We start from the raw sequence: 22,419 nt of genomic DNA, 5'->3' as shown, positions 1-22,419 counted from the left end.
TGAAAAATACGGTTTTTATATGTAAATTTTGTAAAAAAAAAACTTAAGCGACACATTTTTTTCCAGATCACTTAAGATACCCGCGGCATATTTACAGATCACTTAAGTGACCAGCGTCGCATATGCGGATCACATAAGTCAGGCATCTTCAACCCATTGCTCGCGAGCACCTAGAGTGCTCAATACTCGTGCCTGATTTTGTGCTGGCAAGCACTTGCCCAACGTTCCACCTTATACAAACTGCACACAAGGCATGAATTCGTCTGTCAAACTTGCCTTAATGGTGCTCTTCTTTTGATGATTGGTACAGGCAGAAAAAGGTTGAAGACCTCTGACATGTGATCCCCGCGGACAATTTCAGATTACTCAAATGACGCGCGGCATTTTACATACTGATCACTCGACTGATCAGTGACACAGTTCCAAAGCACTTAAGTGGCCCGCGGTACAATTCCAAAGCGCTTAAGCGGCCCGCGGTGCAGTTCCAGATCACTGAAGTGATCCGCGTCATATTTACTGATGACTAGAGTGAGTGACCCGCGCCATATTTACAGATGACTTGAGTGGCCTGCGGTACAATTCCAGAGCATTCAAGCTGCCTGTGGCCCATTTGTTATTTGCGGCGGTGTTCCAGATCACTTGAGTGGCACGCGACACGTTATCAAACAATGAAGTGGCCCGCACTCTGCAGAAGGTTGAGCATCCTTCCTGTATATTGTACTTTATACCAGTGGTTCTCAACCGGGGGCCATATGTTCCCCCTAGTGGTAATGAGATACCTCAAGGGGGCCACGGAAGAAAATGGAAAATGGGGTCATGACATGTAATTTGGAGGGCTTCAGAGAGCTGAGAAGAAAAATTAAGGTGTGAAGAAATAAAGCTTTTATATTAGTGATTATACACTTACAGAATCCAACAAAACCACCCATAAAACCAGGGCCGTCTTAAAGCATGGACCTACCCGGACCTCACCGCCTACATTTTGCAACAAGTTCCCTAGGATGAAGTTTTTCGCAGGTCCCTGGCTAGATTTTCCACAGGCCCCCTTCTCTATATTGAATTATAGTGTGAAAAACAAAAAATTATGAAAACCATATCAGGCCTCGGGCTGCAGCTCTGACTGTCCCACTCTTGTGAGGGGTCATGCCCGGGGCCCTCATGTCCATAAGTAAGGTAAGGACATTATGATATTTGTATGGTACAATAAATTTTGAAAATAAGTAGGAAATGTGCAGGCTGTTTATTTCCAGCTAAGTATGGGACTAACATAGCATCACTTTGCCTGAAGGGGGGGGGGGCGGCGTTGAGACGGTTCTGATAGAACTCGGACTAGCGGGGAGATCAATAAATTCTAGGCCAGTGGTCTGGATGCCAATTTTCTTTGCAAAATTTTCGTTCAGTATAAATTCAATGAAAAAATTATTTCAACAAGTACAAAGGATCTTGCTTCTAGATGGGAGTTGAAGACTCAGGGTAAGGTAGGGGGCCACGAGAAAAAAAAATGGTTCAAAGGGGGCCACGGACAAAAAAAGGTTAAGAAACACTGCTTTATACTACACTATCCCCCCTCCAAAAAAAAATATATATAAATAGTGTTGCCACAAAAAAAAGAGATACTTTTTGAAGGCTTTGTCCGATATCAGGATTAAAAGTCATTGGATGAAAGGACCTGTAAGACTAATAGGAATGATAGTTATTATAACAAATAACGACAAAAATTCCTCATAATTTTTTAGGTGAGGCAATCCATTTCATGTTATATGTAACTTCTGATGTCTCTCTCTCTCTTGTTTTACGGTCGGAATTTCGTCATTTTGGGGTGGCTACTGCTGCTGCTCCCAGCTCTATTTCTTTCTCGCCCTTCATTGCAGCACAGTATAGATAAATTGTATCGCGCTTAGAGTATCATTCACCTGGCACGTGAGCCTGAATCCTTGCACGAAATCAAATTCGTATATCAAGGGATGTGTGGTAACGTATACTGTCAGTTTCTAGTTGACATAACATTGTTATACCAGAGGTGCTCAAACTCATTTGATCAACTTCCCCCTGGAATATAAATTCTCAGCACGTCTTTTCAAATTTATAACCACTTTTTGGAAACTCCTGGTTCCTATATTACAGGGATTCTCAACCTGTTTTAGCCATGACCCATTATCAACAACACGATCTACTTTGCGGCCCATGCCGTTTATTTCTAATTTAAAAACTCATATTAGGTATCCCTAAATAGTAGAATTTTTTCGATTTTCAAAATTTGTGACAAAAATGGTTGCTTCTTAACGATTTGGCCTACGGGTCCCGAGCAGAGCCCCGAATCAAAAACAGGGTTCACCCCCCCCCCAAATTATTGAACGCTTTCACTAATTCCGGAATTATTTCTTCCATATATTCTGACTTATTACCAATTCTGGAATTATTTCTCTCATTAAGTTTAATGACATTTTTCCTTCATTAATTTAAAATTCTTATCAATTCCGAATTTTCATTAGTTTTTGTTTATCGTGTTCATATTTTTCATGATTTCTGCGTATTTTGTAACAATGTTGTGACTTCTTGGATGTCGACTTTTTCACTCAGATATTTAATGAAATCATGGGGGGGGCTCAAAAAATGTCTGGGTTCTAGCACAGGCCACCGAAATCGTTTAGATGTCCCCGGAACCAGTGGCACGACAAAAGGATTCAAAACCTAATTGTTGGTAAATTTGTACAACTGATGTCAGAAAAGCCCCTGCGACTCCCATAGGTTTGTACCCAAAGCTACTCATTTTCCCCTGGATCGTAACTGTTTCCTGTCCTGGAGGAATGGTACCACAGCCTCTTAATCATGTTGCGGACTGAAATCTCTCGAGACTGTTTGTCCTCTTGAAATATTATTTTCGGACATGATTGAAGTTTCGGTCACCACACGGTAAACGTCTTAACGGATGGGCCCCACACATAAAGTGAAAAAGTTTCCTTAAAATTATTGAAAAAATGTATTCATTCTATAAAATGTTGCTCTTCAATTCGATTTAGAGTGTTTTATTTTTAACTCTTTAATTTGGTCATGTTGCTCTCAAGCACAGCATGGCTTTCTTATATTCTTCACGTAAAGGCATTGTATATTTTGAGCTCGTTTCGGCATTTTGATGCTTCTAAGTAACTCCTAAACATTAGATTTTTACTTGTGAGCTGTTCATGAAGTTTCTATAATTACGTGCAGAATGGCTTTCTGGTACACGTCTCCCTATTTCTTGACAAGACAAGTAATAGCGATTTTTCATCCTTGCATTTTGGTGGGAAATACCATGTGTGGAGGAGACATATTGCCGTGCATTCTTCGATAATAATAGAAAAGTAAGTTGACAAGCAACGTTGTTGTCATTCTAATCTATGTAAATCAAGGGTGCTCAACCCGTTGGGAAGTACGAGCCACTTTAGTGGTATGAAAATGTTTCACGGGCCACTTAAGTGATCTGGAACAGCGCTGTCGCTGGTCACTTAAGTGATCCGTAAATGTGCCACAGGTCACTCAAGTGATCTGAAAATGTACCGTGGACCACTTTAGTGATCTGGTAATATTCCGCTTAATTAATTTAAAAAAAAATTATGTTTGAGGTCATTGGCCACATTAGATGAGTCCGAGGGCCATATTTGGCCCGTGGGCTATGGGTTGAGCATGTATGACGTAAATCATTTAAATACAGTGTGTGTTCCCTTAAGTGCCACATACCATATTTTTTAAAATATTGACCATAATTTCTTTTGTCATGTAATAGCATCCATGGAACCTCATTCGCTTAATACAGTATAACTCCTCAAAAGTTTGCTATGAATATTTCGATGTTTGCCAACTAAAGGGTTAAAAGAGATTTTTACGGATGTTGAATGAAAACCTTGTTAAGTTTTCAAGTTTTTTGGGCTTCGGACCTCGGGACTCATCAAAATGAGTTGTCCGTAATAGGTAGGTGCCATAAAGACAGCGAGTCCGGGCACGAAACTTTTTTTTATTTTTTATTTCTATACTTTTTTTTTCTGACATGAGCATGCATTAAATGTACAGTTTAAGGCAGTGTTCGCCAATAAGCATCATAATTCAATTTTACCCCTCTTAATTTTGTTTGAGAAGTGAGAATACTCCTTCAAATTTTTGGTAATTTTTTCTTCAATGGATTTCTCCGTTTTTTATAAAAAAGACAAATACCCTTGTTTTGCAAACTACTCCTTGCAGTTTTGAAGAGGAGTAAAATTACTCTTCAAAATTATTTTTCTGGTCAACACTGGTTCAAGGTTTTATAGTGAACTTCTCGGGTCTTTTTCTTACACTGAATTTCGGTACAATTATTCTCAGGTCATTTGAAAGAAAGAAGTATGAGCACGATTCACGTGCAGCAAATGTACATGTGCGACTTTTTTCCCCTCAATTTTTACTGTTCGTATGCTCGAAGGGAAATCACCTTCAAGCAAATACAAGAACAAAGCAGGAACTGAACATAACAAATTCCCACCTCAGTGAAAATCTCAGCTCGACTCAAACGTCTCAAAATGCTGGGAATAAATCAATTAAAGGAAAGACATCGTGAAGAATCCATCTTTTTCCATACCCTATCTACGTACTATGTCCAATTCATCCGCTTTTTCTTATCCCAAAAATGTCCCCCCACTTTTTTTTTTTCTTCACAAAGCTGGAAACGGGTCATCCCCTAATGGTACCATGGACGTTTTTGAGGCGCCATTCTATAAAATAGAAAGAAAAAATATAAGGTTTGCGTTGTGAGGTTGGAAGGAGGGAGTGAATTGCGTCTGAGATGGAGAGGGAGAAGAAAGTCAAGAGGAGGATCCATTCCTCCAAGTAAGAAAAATAAAACCCGGTATGGGCCTATTCAATGAGGTCTTAAACTCTGACCACCAGCAGTGTCCTTTATTGTTTTCCTAAGTCCAATACAGTTTTCCTTTTCAGGTTGACCCGCTGTACCAAGTAGCCGAGAATGGAATTTTCAGAACTACATAAAACGAATTTACATAACACCAATGCGTCTACGAAGTACAGTATAAGACCGTTATGACGAGAGCTGACCATCACGAACGGGAGAAATTTTCGTTGTAACTAGAGCCCGAAAGTTTAGGCACTAAAAATAGTCGAAATAGGCAGGCAAAAATTCACTAAAAAAGGCATTTATAATTTTTGAAAGGAAGAAAAAATAACTACGAATAACTAAAAACTGAGATATTAAAGGTCCAAAAACTAGCTGAAAAATTGGTTGCACTTAATCCGTCTATTGTTTTAATTACATTGCATAATAATTGCATTATTATCCAAGTTAAATTGATTTCAGGTCCAAAATAAAATGTTATTAGACCCTCATGATTAGGCAAATTCCAGAGCTGCCATTACTAGACGTGGAGTCGGTAGGGATAATGATCTGTGGGGCTCTCTCTTCTCGTTTATTTGTTGTACCATTCGGAATAATCATTATCATTTCTATAGTTGAAGCATGGCTATCTTGTTCTATTTTTGAAAAAAAAAGAAATTAATTAATTTTTTCATAATATCACGTATGCGGGACTGCTTCAAGCGTGGGGCCCTGCGTGATCGCATCTGTCACACACCCCTGAGGGGGAACTCTTGTCAATTTAATCGAATACTAAATATGTATGGTTAATAAATAGCCATGGTATTTTGCAGTGCATTTATGGTGCAAAAAATAAAACCAAAACAAACTCTGCCTGCTCCTACTCCGCCGTCTATGAGCCATGACGTCAATTCAAGACCTCTTGGGACAATCATCGGTCCGCTATACAATTCAGTCCAATGCCTGAGCGACACATATTATGTGACGCCTGTGGGGAAATAGATTTCTAACTTTCCTCAGCTTTTCTAACACGGGCTGTGTTCATCTGAAACAAAATCATTCACGTCTAACACCATCCAGTCAAAGCAAAGTTAATGCATGCCAACACCAATCTCTCAGATCACTTAGTTGCGATTTATGGGGCTGGGGGAAGGGGAGCTTTCTGATGATAATTAATTGAGAGTTGGAAAATTTTAAAAAGAGCGATTCTTTTGAAGTTTTCAATATCCAAAATACCCAAGTTTTGCAGCTTAGGGGCCGTTTAAGCATTACGTCATCATCGAGGGGGGGGGGGAAAGGGGGATTTCCGATTTGCTGACTTTTGATGACAAGGGGGGAGGGGGGGGTTTGGATAATGCTTACGTCATCAACCACCCTTTGTGAAAATATGAGTGAGGATTCAGAGGGGCAGAGCTGATGACGAAATTTTGCTGACAAGGGGGAGGGGTCAGCGTTTTGCTGACTTTTGCTGACAGGGGGAGGGGGTCAAAAATGGCTAAAAATTTGCTTACGTAATACTTGAACGGCCCCTTATGACCTCTGAAATTCTCTAATAAACTTAAATCTATGTGAAAATAGGCACACACAAAAAAAATTTATGGCATAAATATTTCAAAAAAGGCATTTATGTGTGTGTGTGGCATTTGGCTTAAACTTCCGGGCTCTAGTTATAACGGTATAGGGCCGTAGGATTTTTGTAGGGGGTATAATTTTGTCACTCCCATCACTGTAAAATTCAACGATTTTTTTACGGTGTTTTGGTTCCTACCTAAAATTTGCCCCCCCCCCCTAAATTTTGTCGCCCAGAGCAACTACCTCTTTGTCACCCTCTGGTTCCCCGGCCATATAACAAACTTACCATTTTTAAGAAATTTCAGTTGTTTGCTCTTTGTCGTTATATTTAAACTTCAGGAAATACATGGCTATACCTGCATTGCTATCGTTTTTGAATCATTTTGTTCTAATAATAGCGAATGAACAAGACTATATTCGTGAACTTTGATATTTGTTCTCACAGCATTTGATTCTCTAAGGCTGGGACTACACTATAAAAGTTTGATAAAAGTACTTTTATAAAACTTGAAAAATGTTGCCTAAAAGATTATTGGTTACATTCTAGAAGACGCAACCAATGACCTTATTGGTAAAATTTTCAAGTTTTATATAAGGACTTTTATCAAACTTTTAAAGTGTAATCCCGGCCCAAGGCCGAAGCATGCAATGCAATGTAAGCGTATGAACTTATTATTTTTTTTCAAGTTTAAAAAAAAAAATAATTTTTTATCAAACTCGCCGGAATGTGTATTCTTGTGTGTATGTGTCACCCTAATTTATTAAGGTTGCCGGAATTGTGCTTCGTGTTCTGCAATCTATCTCCCATATTTTGAAGTGAAGATGGTAAATACGTGAATTTTCATGTTATGTAAGTATCGCGTTGTAGGACTGCTTGCTCTCTGCAGAGAGACTTTTAGATGGGCTTGCATTCACTCCTTGAAGTTACAAAACCACAGAACACCAATTTAAGCCGACCACCACTATGCCATCAGTGGGGTTCGAACGTGGGTCCTCACGTTGATGATCCAGCACGATATCCACACGAAAGCACAGCGACTGAGAAAATGCGATGCTAATCCGTCCTTTTAGTTCAATTCTTTAAGAGAATGAAAGAAACGAACCTGTGTGTTTGAAGAATTTTGTTTGTTGACGGATATAGCAAAAGCTTAAATAATTTTTAACTCGCTATAACCGAATGTTTTTGTATCTTTAACTTTGTCTGTTTGACAATCATCACAACATTAGCTGTTTGACAATTTTCATAACATTAGCTGTTTGGCAGTTATCATCAATCATTATTCGGAAATCACTTATTATAGCGAGATTCTCGTTATTGGCCGTACTCGTTATATCGGACTGTTACTGTACTGGGTGTGTTCATTGTTTCACTCGATCGTCTCGTTTCATCCATGAATACAATGTAAATAGTCTGTAGAAATAAGTTGAACTGACGTGCAGTAACTGTCACGTCTGTACTGGAAACTGAAAGCCGCTCCAAAAAGTTTAATTTTGCAAGAAATCTTTTCTTGAATGGAAAACATGGATTACGCCGTTAGGGCACATCGTCAGCAGTGTATCGTGTGACGATATTGTGTATTTTGTTCATTCGGTAAGTTTTAAAATAAATACAACTAGCCTATTATATCATGATACAGTCGGCCCCGCTTAAACGGGTAACGGATAAAATCCTTCAGCACCGAAATTTCTCCATTAGAGACAATGTTAAAGTTCCCCGCTCAATATGATGATTTCAACACCCTATTATCCCCGCTTAAATCGGATATTACGCTTCACACGTCAACTGTTAATACACATCAACCACTATACACATAATGTTTTCATTGAATGAAATATTTTAAATTAATGAAAAATATGTTGCTAAGTTGAGGTTTAAAAAAAATGCATTTGAGAGTAGGTGGCCTAAAAGTATTCAAGTTATCTTCAACTAATTTCTTTTTGTTTTCTGTCGAGCCAATAGAGGGCCCTAACTTTCCTAATGTGAAAAAAATCCTAGGTATTGTAACCATTGTAATTAAATTTAATTTTCATTTCATTTTGATGTCGGATTTATTTGAGAAGCTTTATTAATATTGTTCATTCATCGGTTTCCCAATATACAAACTATACTAACGTTGTAAAATGGCAATTAGGCTGTTCCCCGCATAATCGGATATTGTGTTCCGGAATCGTTGATATCCGATCAAGCGGGGCTGACTGTAATTGCTATTGGAAAGAATTACCGATTCCAAATACGTTATAAACGAAACACGGTGTCCTGGAGGACGTGGTGGTGCTAACATTCAGTGCAACATCAAGTTACCACAGCTACTCTAACGACTAAGTCTCATATAAGGGCAAGGCTGAAAGTGTGCTATCCTAGGGGACCGAGAATGAACAGATAGTTTTTTAATTAATTTTTTACACTATGAACGAACTAAAAACTCATTTTAATGCTCCAAATTGCTTGTAAAATAATTACTGTGACCTATTTTTTATTTGTTTGTGTAGAATCAAATTTTAACTGCCTGAAGACTACCTCTTCCATCCTCAGGGACCCCTCCCCCCTGGTCCACGAACCATAGGTTAACAAATGCTGCTCTTGGAGATATGCATAGTAGGAAGAGGAAGAGTTAAGACTACAAAGAGCATCGTTTTGCTGCGAGACGGATGATATCTGCGTTAAATGCGTTGAATTTCAAAGTCAGTTCTATTTACTGATTAATTTTTTAATTTTATTTACCTCTTCACTTTGTTCTTTTATTGTTGTTTTTTTCTGTGGAAAATGGTCCCAATATTTCACGCTAGTAATCGACTGTTACAATAAACGGAGTTACAGTATTCTGATTTTAGAGTTGATTTTAAGCCTTTATCCACCGCACCCTAACCGAGTAAACATATTCCGGCGTATATTGCATGTAAGCTGACCGAATTTAGAAAATAATAGATTTTCGGTCCTTATAGCTCTGCACCCATCGCGATGTGTGAAGAGCTGAGACGTCTATTGGTGCAAGTCAATTTCCTGAAAATGACTTTCGTATTGCAAGTGCTTCTTCATTGTTAGGACTTCATTGTTAGTTAAGTTGCGAAAGCATTCAAGTCGTATATTGCAACAGCAGAAAAGATGAATCTCAAAAATTTGTATCCTAAAATGAAGGGAAAAACATTTCAGGGAGAAGAAAAAGATTTCTGAGGGAGAGCTGGTTTTTTCATTTTTTTCTCCCTCTCCCAACCACCCTCTCCCTCGTGTCGTCTTATTTGCGACCGGGACGTTTGCGACCAAATCGAAAAACGTAGTGGAAACACATCATGGAAGTAGAAAAACATCAGCAAAGTGATTTTTTTAAGCCCTGACTGAAAAATTCCCGAAAAATTCAACTACCTCTCGTTTTTCTGAGGCCCCGGGCCGTGCTCGGGTGAGCCCATGCGTTAAGACGGCGCTGCCCCGTGCATATATTCCTATATTCTAATTTTTTTTACTCGCCAAACAGTAGCGAGGGAGAAAAAGAAGAAAAGATAATACTGCGGTAAAAAAAAGTTTTCCTTTAATGGGGGTTACCAATGAAGGTTCTCTAAAGAAGGGAGAGAGAAAGGGCTCTCGAATGCATTATTTTAATCTGCTCAGAGCCGAGATATCTTGTTCCTGTACGTTGGGGAGGGGGTTAACAACACTTCTATAGAATAAAACTTTCCGATGAGTCTGAGGCTTATGTTGTAACATTTTACCATAGCAATTGAACTTGAAATTAGTACATTTGAAACAGTCTTCAAAAATCAATAAACAACATTTTACTAAAATTACAAGTTGAATGGTACGAGTGTTCTTGACTATGCCGTTTTTTTCCTCTCGAATTATGTGTCTGTGGACTGTGTCGTTGTTAAACGCAGGAACGTAACTATGATTTTTGCTGCCTAGGGCAAACGTGATCTTGTCGCTCTCCCCAAATTTGAAATTCTATAATTTTTTAACGGTGGTTTTTGTTTTCACCTAAAATTGCCGCCCGGGGCAGTTGCGCCTCTTGCCCCTCTAGTTCCGGCCTTGGTTAAACGATGCTAATGCGCATGAATATGTATTCAGTAAATTTGCATTTCAGAACACGTAGGGTACATCGGTTAATGATTAGGTTCAGATTTATACCAAGGCATAATACAAATTCAAATCATATCGGTCTCAACTTTTCTTTGAGCAGTTCCATCAACAATGAACTGAAATTGGATCTCCGACAGTGAAATACAAATGACAATCCAAAGAATGTCGGCACTGATGGTATCCACCACCATTATATGAGATGCTATACAATTTTTTTTTTCACCATCGTTTCGGTATCCCGATTGGAAACTATTCATTCAATGTCAGGGAACTTGTGTGTTGTGATGTTGGAGAATAAAAAAAAGAAAAAGAAGAGACGGAGAGAGAAGAAATGGGAGCTCTCTCTTTTTCTCCTCCGTCTTCTCTTCCCAGCAGATGGAAATGTTGTCTCCCCATGCTTTTTTCTCGTAGACATGGACAGTCCACAGAGATAGAGAGAAGAAAAGAGAGAAAGAGAGAGGGAGGGAAGAGCAGTCTGTGTACGGAGTCAGAACGTGCTCAAAATCCCTGTGAGAGGTGCCCCTCTTTTGGATATGTGTGTGTGTGCCTCGCCAGCCACTAACACTTCAGGTAGGGATCAACAGGTCTGCGAAGGAGCGAGGGAAAGAAGCACAGAGTTTACTTTCAAGGGAAGAGGATGGCGGCGTGTTGACCTTCCCTTCCCTGCTGCTGCTGTTCTCCTCGGGAACGCAAATTTTTCGTTAATTCCGACCGATCGCATGGATTAATAACTTTTCTTCGGACGTGAAATCACTGCCAGAGAGTGTGTGTGTGTGTGTGCAATGTTATATGTAAATTGTGTTGGTAAAGTGGGTGCTCGTTCAACATGGACTCGAAAAAGAACAAAGAAGTGCTGCTGTGCTCTGAAGAATTAAGCCTGGTCGCTGCAGCAGCAGCATAACCAGGGGCTACCTTACCTAACTGGTTTTTCTTTTAACGGAATAAAGAAGTTCTTGGGGTCTACTGCTCCCTTTCGGATTCCATTGATGAAAGAAAGTTCAACCTCTCAGTCTAATTCTCTCTGGAACCTGTTGCAAGGGGAGAAAAAAAAGAAAGGTATGTAGATTAATTTTTTTTTTCCATTTTGGAAAAAAAAATTGTGTGGTCATCTCTCAAGAGCCATACCCTATGATCAATAACAAGGATCTATTACCTACATTACAGTGACAGCAGAGTAGCATTGACATTTCCTGATTTCATTTGGGATTGTTAAAAATTTCAGTTTAATAATTTAAAAAAAAATTGCTATTGTATGTCACCCGTGACCCGTGAAATTGCCCATAGTTGAAATTTCACAATTCTCAAAAATATTCATTTCACGAAAAACAGAATAGAAATTGGAAAAACCAAACATACGACCCAGTCAGTTTTAAAGGCTTTTGCTCTTTCAATCTGTTGACATTTTCCCCACGGATATCACCTACCTAATAGTAGGAAATAAATAGGCTTTGCATACAGAAAAGTAATTTTTTCGAGCTGCCTTAATTCAGTTGTGGCAATGATTCTCAAACTCTTGTGACCCGCGGCTCCTTGCTCGATTCATGGTTCATCTGCTGTTACCCAGAATAGTTTAATAGAACATATTTTCCTTTAAAAAAAAAACACTTCAAACCATAAATAGGCACCCAAATAAATATCTCCAGTTCGCCGCAACGCCCCTGATAAAATCTGGCGGCGCCCTTAGGAGCCACGATACACCGTTATTACACACTGAGAAACACTGAGTTATGATGAGGACTAAGTAGGCAAAACAATGAAGCTGCATTGAAAATTAGTGAGATTGTAGTGGAATCCACGAGTGATAGTTTTTTAAGTTATTGATAAATTCTCTGTGTAAGCCCTGTATTACAGGGTCCCAAGTTGGTAGATACGCTGATATGAATTCTAAAAAATTTGTGTTGTCTGACTCTAATTTAGAACCACATATAGAAAATTTTATGCAGGGTATGATGAATCCCAGGCGCCAGTTCACCAGGGTGACTAAACGAATGGGATTGGTGCATAGAATTTTCTATATGTGGTTCTAAATTAGTCAAACAACACAAATGTTTTAGAATTCATATAAGCGTATCTACCAACTTGGGAGGGATTGCTATGTCCTGGAAAATTTGAGAGAAAAATTATATTTTTACCTGTTTTTCTCCGGAGGGGGGGGGGGAGGGGTGGAATGGTTGACTTATCAAAAAAAATTTCTAGCAACTAGAGTTTTATGTGATTTTTCATGCCCTGCTTACAACAACGCTGTAGATCAGTGTTTCCCAAAATGAGCAATATCGCCCCATGGGGAGGGGGGACAATGGAACTGTCCGAGGGAAGCGGTAGACGCTACGGAAATCGCATAGGATCTTATAGGTTGACTTGAGGAGGAGAGAGAAAAAATTTCTGAAGAAGGGCCCAGAGAGATAGAACAAAGAGTAGGGGAAATTCTGCTGTAGATAAAGAATTTTTTCAGCAATGCCGTGTGGATATCTTTAAAACCTTTCAACAGTGCTGCAGATATCTTTAAAACCTTTCAACAGTGCTGCAGATATCTTTAAAACCTTTCAACAGTGCTGCAGATATCTTTAAAACCTTTCAACAATGCTGTGGATATCGTTAAAAGTCTTCCAACAATACTGTAGATCAGCGGTTCTCAACCGGTGCTCTGCGGAGCCCTTGGGGCTCCTTGTGCACTCTCCAGGGGCTCCGCGGCCGCTCGAGGAAAAAAAACCAGTAAAATTTAAAAAAATAATTATAAATATTTTTAAATAGTAAAAATAAATCAGTAACTTTGATGAATAATTAAAAAATTGGCTTACGGGGCTCCGCCATAGAATTTTTTACTTAAAAGGGCTCCGTGAGTCATAAAATGTTGAAAACCGCTGCTGTAGATATCTCTAAAACCTTTCAACAACGTTGTAGATATCTTCAAAAGCATTTCAACAAAATGCTGTAGATATCGAAAGTTTTTCAACAATACTGCTCCGATACTGCAACAATCGATGCATAATCGGATAATCGATGCAATGCGCAACCGAATAAACATTTTATTCCCAGCTAATAAGAGATACAATGCATCAAAAATTACGTTTTTCTCTCTCTCTTCTGCAAATTATTCTACCCATTTAACCAATTACATCCACAGTTTGAATTTTACTGACAAAACATTTTGGTCCACATTTTTCTGCAATTATTGTTTTTCCCTTACCCCTAATTTGGTAACCCGTTAGGATGCACGAGTTGAATAGATGCTCAAGGAATTGATTCACGCACCGGTAGACTTCGAGAGTAGTTTTATTGTTAGGATGGAAAGCGTTCCAAAGGCCAAACTCGCTTGCAGTGGCGTCGGAGCCTAGAGTGCTGTCAGAATTGATGCAGAAATCGAAAAAGCTCAAGACAAGCACCCAAAGGTCTGAAATATACTTCCGACGCTCGGATAGTATTGACCATCCGGAATGGGTAAAAACGTGCTGGTACCAAGATAAGATGGACTATCTTCATGGACCAGGCAGACTACTTGTAGATGTGAAAGGATGCGCGCACGCACTATTACTGGTGCTCTTGTACGCCCATAATGTTACTTTGAACGAGATTTGGAATATGTGTATTCTTATTACATCAGTTTCATTCTTTCAAAAAGAATATCGGTGTATTGGTTTTCCAACATGATAAAGGTCTTTGACCATCTGCTTATATCTGTTGAGACAGAGCGGCGGGTCATGTTCTGGTTAGGAGGAGGAGGAGGTATATTCGTTTGGAAAAGTGGCGGTTTTCTTCAACGTAGGCCACCAATCACCATGCCAAAATTATTGCTTTTGTTTTCAACGCAAATAATCATGTCCGGGAGTGCAACCTCGGTCAGAGGTACGATATGAGCCCGACAATCAAATATGACATATGTTTGCTCTTTTGAATTATTAGAGTCTGGGTAGCCTAGTCAGCTGAAGCGAGGTGCCACTGTGCGTTGGCATCTACTTTGAGCAAAGTCACATTGAGCAGGACATCAAATATACATTCAGCTATGAATACAGAGGCCATCAACAGACAATTTGCCCAACGAGGTAGCGCATAAGAAATTTTTGTGATCGAAAAGGCAGTATGGTATGACTATAAAAAATTACTATACAATCGTCACTATACAGAAATAGTGAGTGTAAATAGTTTGTTAATTAGGAAGTCTGCTGTTATATATATAAAACCAATAGCTCAAATAATGATCAGAAAATTAATGTAGTACTCCGTATTTTTACCTAGTCTGGGGTATAGCATGGAGCTGCGGGCCAGCTTTTGTTCACCCCCGGTATAAATCATGTTCGTGACTCGAATAGGGGTGAAGACTTCTGTTGCGGTTTTTCAGGAAGTAGCTATATGGATAGAAGATTCTAATAAATTCTAATAATTCTTTTCTAAGAATTAATAAATTTTACATTTACTTGTTAGAATTGAGCAAGCCAAAAGAGACGTAAATCAATGTTACTATCATTGTTTCTGAATTTGCCAAAATGTACCTTTTTGAATTTTTCCGTTCATATTTTCCAAAACGACAGACTTGATTTTACCTTTTGTTCTAGTCTTTTGAAAATATTTCGAGATATTTTCTTCCATTGATTGTTTTTTATAATTTTCCCGAACTTGCTTCAGGAGGAACCACTGAACCTTAGCATAGTCACGATATTATTCGGAAGTACATTATTTTTGGTTAATTGATTGGGTACCTCTTCTTTCTGATACATTTTCGAGTTCATTTGCAATGTAGACCTGGTAGAATTTCTTTTACATCCACGTTAGATTAAACTGCATTGATTCCCTTATGATCCATATGCAAGTATACCCGTAGATCTACACATTTTAAGTTCACGCCCTTATTCTGTAGAACTTGGCTCACGCTGTACCTTTTCGACGCATAGTGTCATCTGGGCACACCTCGGCGATTTCAAGTGCAGAGAGGGCCTCGTGAAAATTAGATCTGGTTACAATTTTAGTGAGTATGCAAATTGGAAGGCAAGTATTTTTATATAGAAGGGGGGACTCGGAAAAAAAATTGCTTTTGCCCGGAGGTCTATCAAGGCTGTAGCATGATTTCTCTGGCCCGGGGCAAACATTTTCTTGCCCCCTCTTCCTGAAAAGGTTATACTCAGAAAAGGGGGATTTGGGGGCTTCCATTTAGCTCGGAGCCCTGATTGCTCCAGCCTAGTTATGGGCCTGGGGCCCTATCAAGAGCGTACACAGGACCAACCTTTCGAGGGGCACAAGGAATCTTTCAAGAGAAATTTTGAGTTACTAACCTTCAAAAAAACATTTCAAATTAACAGATGTTGATTTGGTTACATATAAAGTATTTTCTTTTGATATTTTAATTCTTTTTACAAAAATATTTTTAACTTTTTAATCGTCATTTGGGAGGTACGAGGTCCCAACCTACGTTGACCTCTAGAGCCTATGATACTGTTAAGAATGCCCTGGGCTTAGGGCCGTCTTAACAGTGCTATGGGCCCTCGGTCAAAGTGATACTCTGGAGAGAAAAAAAAGGCTCTGCTTATTATTTCTATGCATTCTCTCTAAATTCATAGCACCAAATCTCATTAATCCCTTAAGCACTTGGGCCCATGCGTTAAGACGGCACTGTCTTCGCTTACTTTATGAAAAATTTGTGACATCTTATTCTCCAAAAACTCAGCATTACCGTGAACTCTAGTGTGGAATATTATTAGTTTCTGCAGATAAGAGATTTATGATTTCAATATTGTTGCCTTGGAAATAACATATATTCGTCTCATCTTGCGCCAAAGAGGAATTTCAAGGTACTTCAAGGTACTTTCTATTCCAATATGATCTTTGATGATTTTCTACCAAATGGTTGATACTGTGAAAAAAGATTCACATTAATAAAAAATATAATTTGATAACTTTTTGTGGTGCCCCTTTTCTCCTTATGCCCGAAGTACGCGCTTATTTTGTTTAATGGTTAATGCGGCTCTGTAAGCGAAGCTAGAAGGAGTAAACCAGTTAAGTGGGTAATTTTTTTAGTCTAATCCCGTTACACATAAATTAATATTCAGTGGATAAGACCACTCAAATAAATGTTCATTTTCCGTCTGAAATTTTCATTGTGATTGCACTTCGCGAGTGGGTACTAAATTTTTCCAATTTTTTTTTCACAAAACGTGTAAAAAGCGCTTTTGTAGTAGAAATTTTTATGTATGTGAACCCCAAAGCAGAATATGCCAAAGTCCAATCAGTGCTATTGCAGAACAATCGGGAAGAATTTTAAGAACAATGTAGAAAACACTATTATGGGAACTGCAGAACATTTCCTGTCAGTCGAGGGCTCATTGCAGAACAATGCAAAATATTCTGCTTTGGGGTATGTGAAAAAGTTATATTTTATATATAAATGTGAACGTATGTATGTATGTTTTTTTCCTTTATTTAAATCTATAATTTTAGATCGATCGTCCCCAAATTTTGCACATATACTAAACAGTACCGGGATTGAACCGTAGGCTACTTTAAAAGTTTGCCAGCGCAGGGGAAATGCCCGAAATGGGCAAAAAACCGTCGGGCAACAATGGTTCCTGAGCCCCACAGTCACTTTCGGAATGTTTACTTCGGTTGTCGTGGTTTCCTAACAATTCCGGGGGGGGGGGCAAAGCACATATATTCAATGTATGTATATATATATGTACCAGTTTTAGTGTATTTTCAAAAGCCGGGGAAAAAAAAGTATTTTAAAAACCGGGGGGCCCTTCCCCGCCCCCCTAAATGACGGGCCTTTTCAAAGGAAACTTTTTTTTTTAATTTACTAGTTAATTAATAAATTTTAGTCAAGAAACCTATATCTTCTAATAAATAGATGCTTGAATTTAAAGATTATTTTAGAAAAAATCGATCCCTGGGCTTCTCAGTCTGCCCCCCCCCCCCATGATTGCTTCTTATCTCATCTTATAGAATAGCTAGTATGGGGGAAATAATGTGTGTGTCTATAATCTGTATTATACCCCTTTAAAAAAGTATATCAATCCCCTCATATGGGGGGGGGGAGGCTCTTTTACATCAGTGTTTTCCAAAATAGGCAATATCGCCTCTTGTAAATAGTGGTGGAACGGACGAAGAGTTCACGGACCAGTATGTTACAGATGCAATGTGGGATGCTCATTAGTTGGCTTAGCCCTTTGGTTCTCAAATTTTCTCCACCCAACTCCTCTACACTCAACTCCTTGAAACGAATTTTTGAATGTCGTAGGCCTAATTGTGTGCGTGGTGTTCTCTGCAACGAAACTTTTTAATGGGGAGATTGGCTGGCAGTCATGCCTTGAAGTTGTAAAACCATAGAAAACAAGCTTCAGCCTACCACCGAATGTACCGGCAGTGGGGTTTGAACCTGGAACCCGTTTTCGCAATGCAAGTCCGTCACTATGACCAAAACGTGTTCCATTGGGAAATCAACTTCACAAAATGTCTGGGCTTACCAATGAGTCTTTTGAAGAGGCGAGATATCTCGTCAATGTCGCTTAGAGAGTTAAAGAAAGGTTGCTGAAAAAAATCTGAAAAGGAGTTGTGGTAGGGCCAATAGATTTTGAAGTCCCGGGTTTAGGTGGAAATAACCTTGTTCGTATAACGAACGATACATTTTTTTCTTCATCAAATAAAATTTGACATTCGTTGATGGATTGTCAACTTTCTCAGATGGACGGACAACAGGTTGGCAGATAACATTGATCTTCTCATGTTTTAGGTTGTTTGTTTCTTTCTCCTCCCCACTCCAGCATCTGTACGACTGCCATTGAGACAACCATTATCTTTGGATCTTTGGAAAATGTGCCAAGAATATTCGTCACTATATGTATGTATCGATGCCGGCATAAATTTCCAATCGTTATACGACTCCATCTACCTTGCATAAATAAGCATTGATTGGGGTCGGGAGGACTGTGGTGGAAGGGGAGGGTGCCCGCTGATAAGACTGATTCTCATTACCATTGTGATAGAAGACGGCTTCCATCTCACACAAACTGGTTTTTGTGAAGAATCTATTTGTAGAAAGGGGGCTCCACATCCCTGAGGATTGTTTCGCCGCATCCATAATAAAACGTCAACTTCATTCAATATACATGTACCAGTACGTGAACACTAATTTACCTTACATACCGCTACATGTAATGAAGACGAGGAATTTCTTCAGATTAGGCCTACAGTCCAACTCGGTTATAACGACATTCTGGAGCCGTGAAATTTCACTGCTGTAACCGGTATGTCGTTGAAACCGTCGTACAAGTTTATGAGAAACTGGTTTAAATATATTGTGGCTTTGTATACAGCAGGGTTGGACAAATTGCAAAAAAAAAAAAAAATCTACCCAAAAATTTTTTACCCGAAGAAAAAGTCCAAAATAATGTTTCTTTTGACTTTTTCAGGGCATAGTGAACTCTCTTTCATGTTGCCAGATATGAGGCTATAAGTTCCATACATTTTGTGCTGCTCTCAGCCTGCAATTTAGTAACTACACAAAGAAAAGTTTAGGTGCCAATACCAATTTTTTAGTCGCCATGGTGATCTGGCGCCTGAGATTTGTGTGACCTTAGTATACAGAGACTTGAAAAACACCTTTGTAATCTGAAATTGATGAAGAATATATTTATCATGGGTGTATTTCAGTGCACGCGTGTGTGTGAGTGACAAATCCTAGGCTCCAGTTTACTATGGTGGCTAAGAAATAAGTATTTGGCGCCTGTATGTGATTACTAAATTTGAGTCCAGACCCATTAGCAACAAAAAAATTTCAAAACTTATGTGTGTACATGACCTCTAGGCTGGGATTTTTCACGGTCCTCATACCAGATTTTTCACCGGCCATTCTGTAGTGAATTTACAATGTAGCCGTTAAAAAACGGAGGAAAAAGATGATAATCGTCTGAGCCCTGGTCTGCAGCCTCCCAGGTCCACCCTCGTGAGGGCCATGGTCCGTCCACCAGTGCGTTTTTAAGAAATATTTAGCTTTTTTTTTTTTTCAAATTTGTCAAGCCCTTGAAGTGGGCTCCGAAATTAATTCCTGAAGTATTTCTTAGGCCAGGATTACACTATAAAAGTTTGAAAAAATGTCTTTTGCTATTTTTGCATTTGAAGTTTTATAAAAGAACTTTTATCAAACTTTTATAGTATAATCCCGGTCTTAGAAAAATTACACAGCCGTGAAAAAAAAAATGAGTTGTTATATCCCAGGCATCTTCAACCAGCAGGTGCTGCTTCAACCCGTTGCTCGCGAGCACCATAGTGCTCCCTGAAGAACCTAGAATGCTCGATGATCGTGTCCGATTTGGAGCTCACCAGTATTTGATCAACGTTCCAATTATTACCACTTTGTACAAATTCCATTCTAGGATTGAAATCATCTTGATTTCATGAATTCGTGTATCAAATTTTCCGTAAAAGTGCTCTTCTTTTGGTAAAGGCAGTGCTCGCGACTAGAAAAAAGGTTGAAGACATCTGTTATATCCGATGCCATCGCATTTCGATATGACTATAGCCACTACAATAGGGGCTATAGTCATTGTCAACTTATCAAGTCGCCTTAGATATGACTAAATAACATTATTCTCGTCATAGAAATGGAAATCAGACAAGACACCGCTATATAGCAGACATAAACGAAGTTTTTGTACCCGGGGCTTGATATAGGCGTGAAGTTATTGGAAATATTGTACAGTAAAACCAAAGGGGATGATTTTGGTTCAGTGAAATAATTTAATTCAAATTTGTGTCGACAGAGGGCGTTGTATGGAAGCGAATCACAGAATTCTAGACCTGAACCTTTCTTCAGTCTTTTTTGTGTCTGAACGGTCGTAAAGCTTCAGCGGGTAATTCATGGGTGACGTAAAACAACTTCACCAATAGTGCATGCATCCATCAATGTCAATATCACGATGAAAACCTCATGCAAGCTCCAGGAAAAATTAGAAACGAGCGGTTAATCGTACAACTTGCATTTTATAAATGTATAAATAAATGCAGTAAATGTCCGTTATAACCAGTATGACTTATAACAGGGGTTCTTAACCCATGGGTCGCCGGGGCTTCCAAGATGGGTCGTTCAAATTCACTAGAAGTCAGAGATTCTTGAGCTATGGGTCACGACCCAAACTTGATTCGTAGCGGTGAGTCGTACAAATCCATATATAGTTCTTTTATGAATACTCATATTGCATCACTGGTTTCAGGGCCGCCCTTACCAGAGTCGGGACCCTTTAGCCCCGATTTTTCTCTCCTGTGACAAAGAGAAATCGAAAATTCAGAAAATTAAAATCATGAAAATTCGGAATAAATGCACGAAATATTTTTAGAATTGGTGAAAATTTAAAATGAATGAAAGAAATTATTTCAGAATTGAAATTCGGAATTGCAGAATTGGAAAAAACTCAGGATTTTAGAATTTATGAGAAAAGTAATCCCAGAATTTCTGGTGAAATGATGAAAATTGATTTAAGAAAGAAATTATTGTTACCGTGAATGCGCCCCCCAAACGTGAGGGCAGATGCGACCGCACTTTTACACACCCTTAGGACGGCTCTGGTTTCATCTATTTCGAAAAACAAACAGTACCGAGCATTGACGTACGCAGGGGGGGGGGTTTGGGGTTCTAACCCCCCTCAAGCCGAAATTATAGTGTTATTTTGCAGGAAAAAACGTTAAACCCCCCCCCCCCCCCCCGTTGAGAAAATTCTGCGTACTCCTATGATACCGAGTCACAAAGCTGATTGATTGCTGTTGTTGATTTTGGGTCGCGGCTGAAAAAGGTTATGAACCCTTGGCTTATAACCGCAATCTCGATGTAACGAGTAATTTGTAGGTGATGGTCGAAGATATAATGTTACAAAAAAAGCATCCGCTTATAACGAGAAGTTCGTTATAACGACAATTTTTACCGTGATTGTGAGCTGTGATTGTAACGGACTTCTACTGTGAATAAATTTGTTTATTGTGCGTAAAAACAGTCATGGTCAATTATAAACACAGACAAAAAAAATGACAAAAATGAAACGCATACAAATTTGATTTAATAAAAATGAAACATGCGAGCAGTAGTACATAAAAAAAAAACCAAGGAATTAAAAACAAGAAAGAATACATTTCACATTTACTTATCTCCAGTGATTTTCTTCTGTGGAGCGTCCTCTATCGACATAAATTTAAACTAGTTTTTCTGTTAAAACAACAACACCCTTCGTGAGAATAACGTCTTCGGTAAAAACTGCATCCAAATATACTTAATTCCTTCACTTTTTATGATTTTTAAACTATTTACAAATTTATGGGGCAACCTGTACAATATCGTGATAGGTTTCTACAAATTTGGCAGTCACCTAAGAACTTTTTTCATTCTGTCAAGCCTTGTGTTCAACTGTAATCCCTATAACTTTGAATGAGATGTTATTAGGAACCATCGAGTCGATTTCGACTCCTGGTGACTCTGGCTCTCCAAGCTGGTCTGTCATTCACACCATGTCTCAGTTGTGCTAGCTTCATTCTAGTGCTTTGCAACACCTCTTCTATCCATCTGGTGCTTTGTCTGCCTCTCCCTCTCGTTCCCTCCATTCTTCCAAGCATTACCATTTTTTCTAGTGAGCCTTCTGTGCGCAATTACATGGCCAAAGTAAGAGAGTTTCTGTTTAATGACTGTTGCTTCTAGAGAATAGTCAACCTTGACTTCTTCGATAACCGATTTGTTAGTCCTTTTAGCTGTCCATGGAATTCTCAGCGTCCTCCTCCAGCACCAAAGTTCGAAGGAATCAATTATTTTCTTATCTGTTTTCCGTAGTGTCCAGCTCTCACATCCATACATAAAGACAGGAAAGACCAACGCATTTATAATTCTAATTTTTGTTTTCATTGATACATCTTAGTCTTATTATTATATTAAGCTTTTAAGAGATGCAGATTTAAAGAGTGTGGGGAGAAAGGAAAAATG

General features: G+C 38.9%; 1 protein-coding gene across 1 annotated transcript in view; it reads left to right on the top strand.

Annotated features, from left to right (window-relative positions):
- The first annotated feature begins 11,041 nt into the window (after nt 1-11,041).
- Nucleotides 11,042-22,419, top strand: part of ds (dachsous cadherin-related 1) — a 105,655-nt gene continuing 94,277 nt past the window's right edge. Inside the window, exon 1 of the mRNA XM_089232258.1 lies at nt 11,042-11,534. The gene's annotated coding sequence lies outside the window, so the exon portion shown is untranslated. The remainder of the gene's footprint in view (nt 11,535-22,419) is intronic.

Source organism: Pholcus phalangioides, unplaced genomic scaffold, assembly GCF_987345545.1.
Source record: "Pholcus phalangioides strain wild (caught in Gottingen) unplaced genomic scaffold, Ppha-v1.0 ptg000001l_1, whole genome shotgun sequence".
In the NCBI taxonomy this organism is placed as follows: domain Eukaryota; kingdom Metazoa; phylum Arthropoda; class Arachnida; order Araneae; family Pholcidae; genus Pholcus; species Pholcus phalangioides.
The sequence above is the reverse complement of the archived record's forward strand: the minus strand, read 5'-3'. Positions and strand labels throughout refer to the sequence as shown.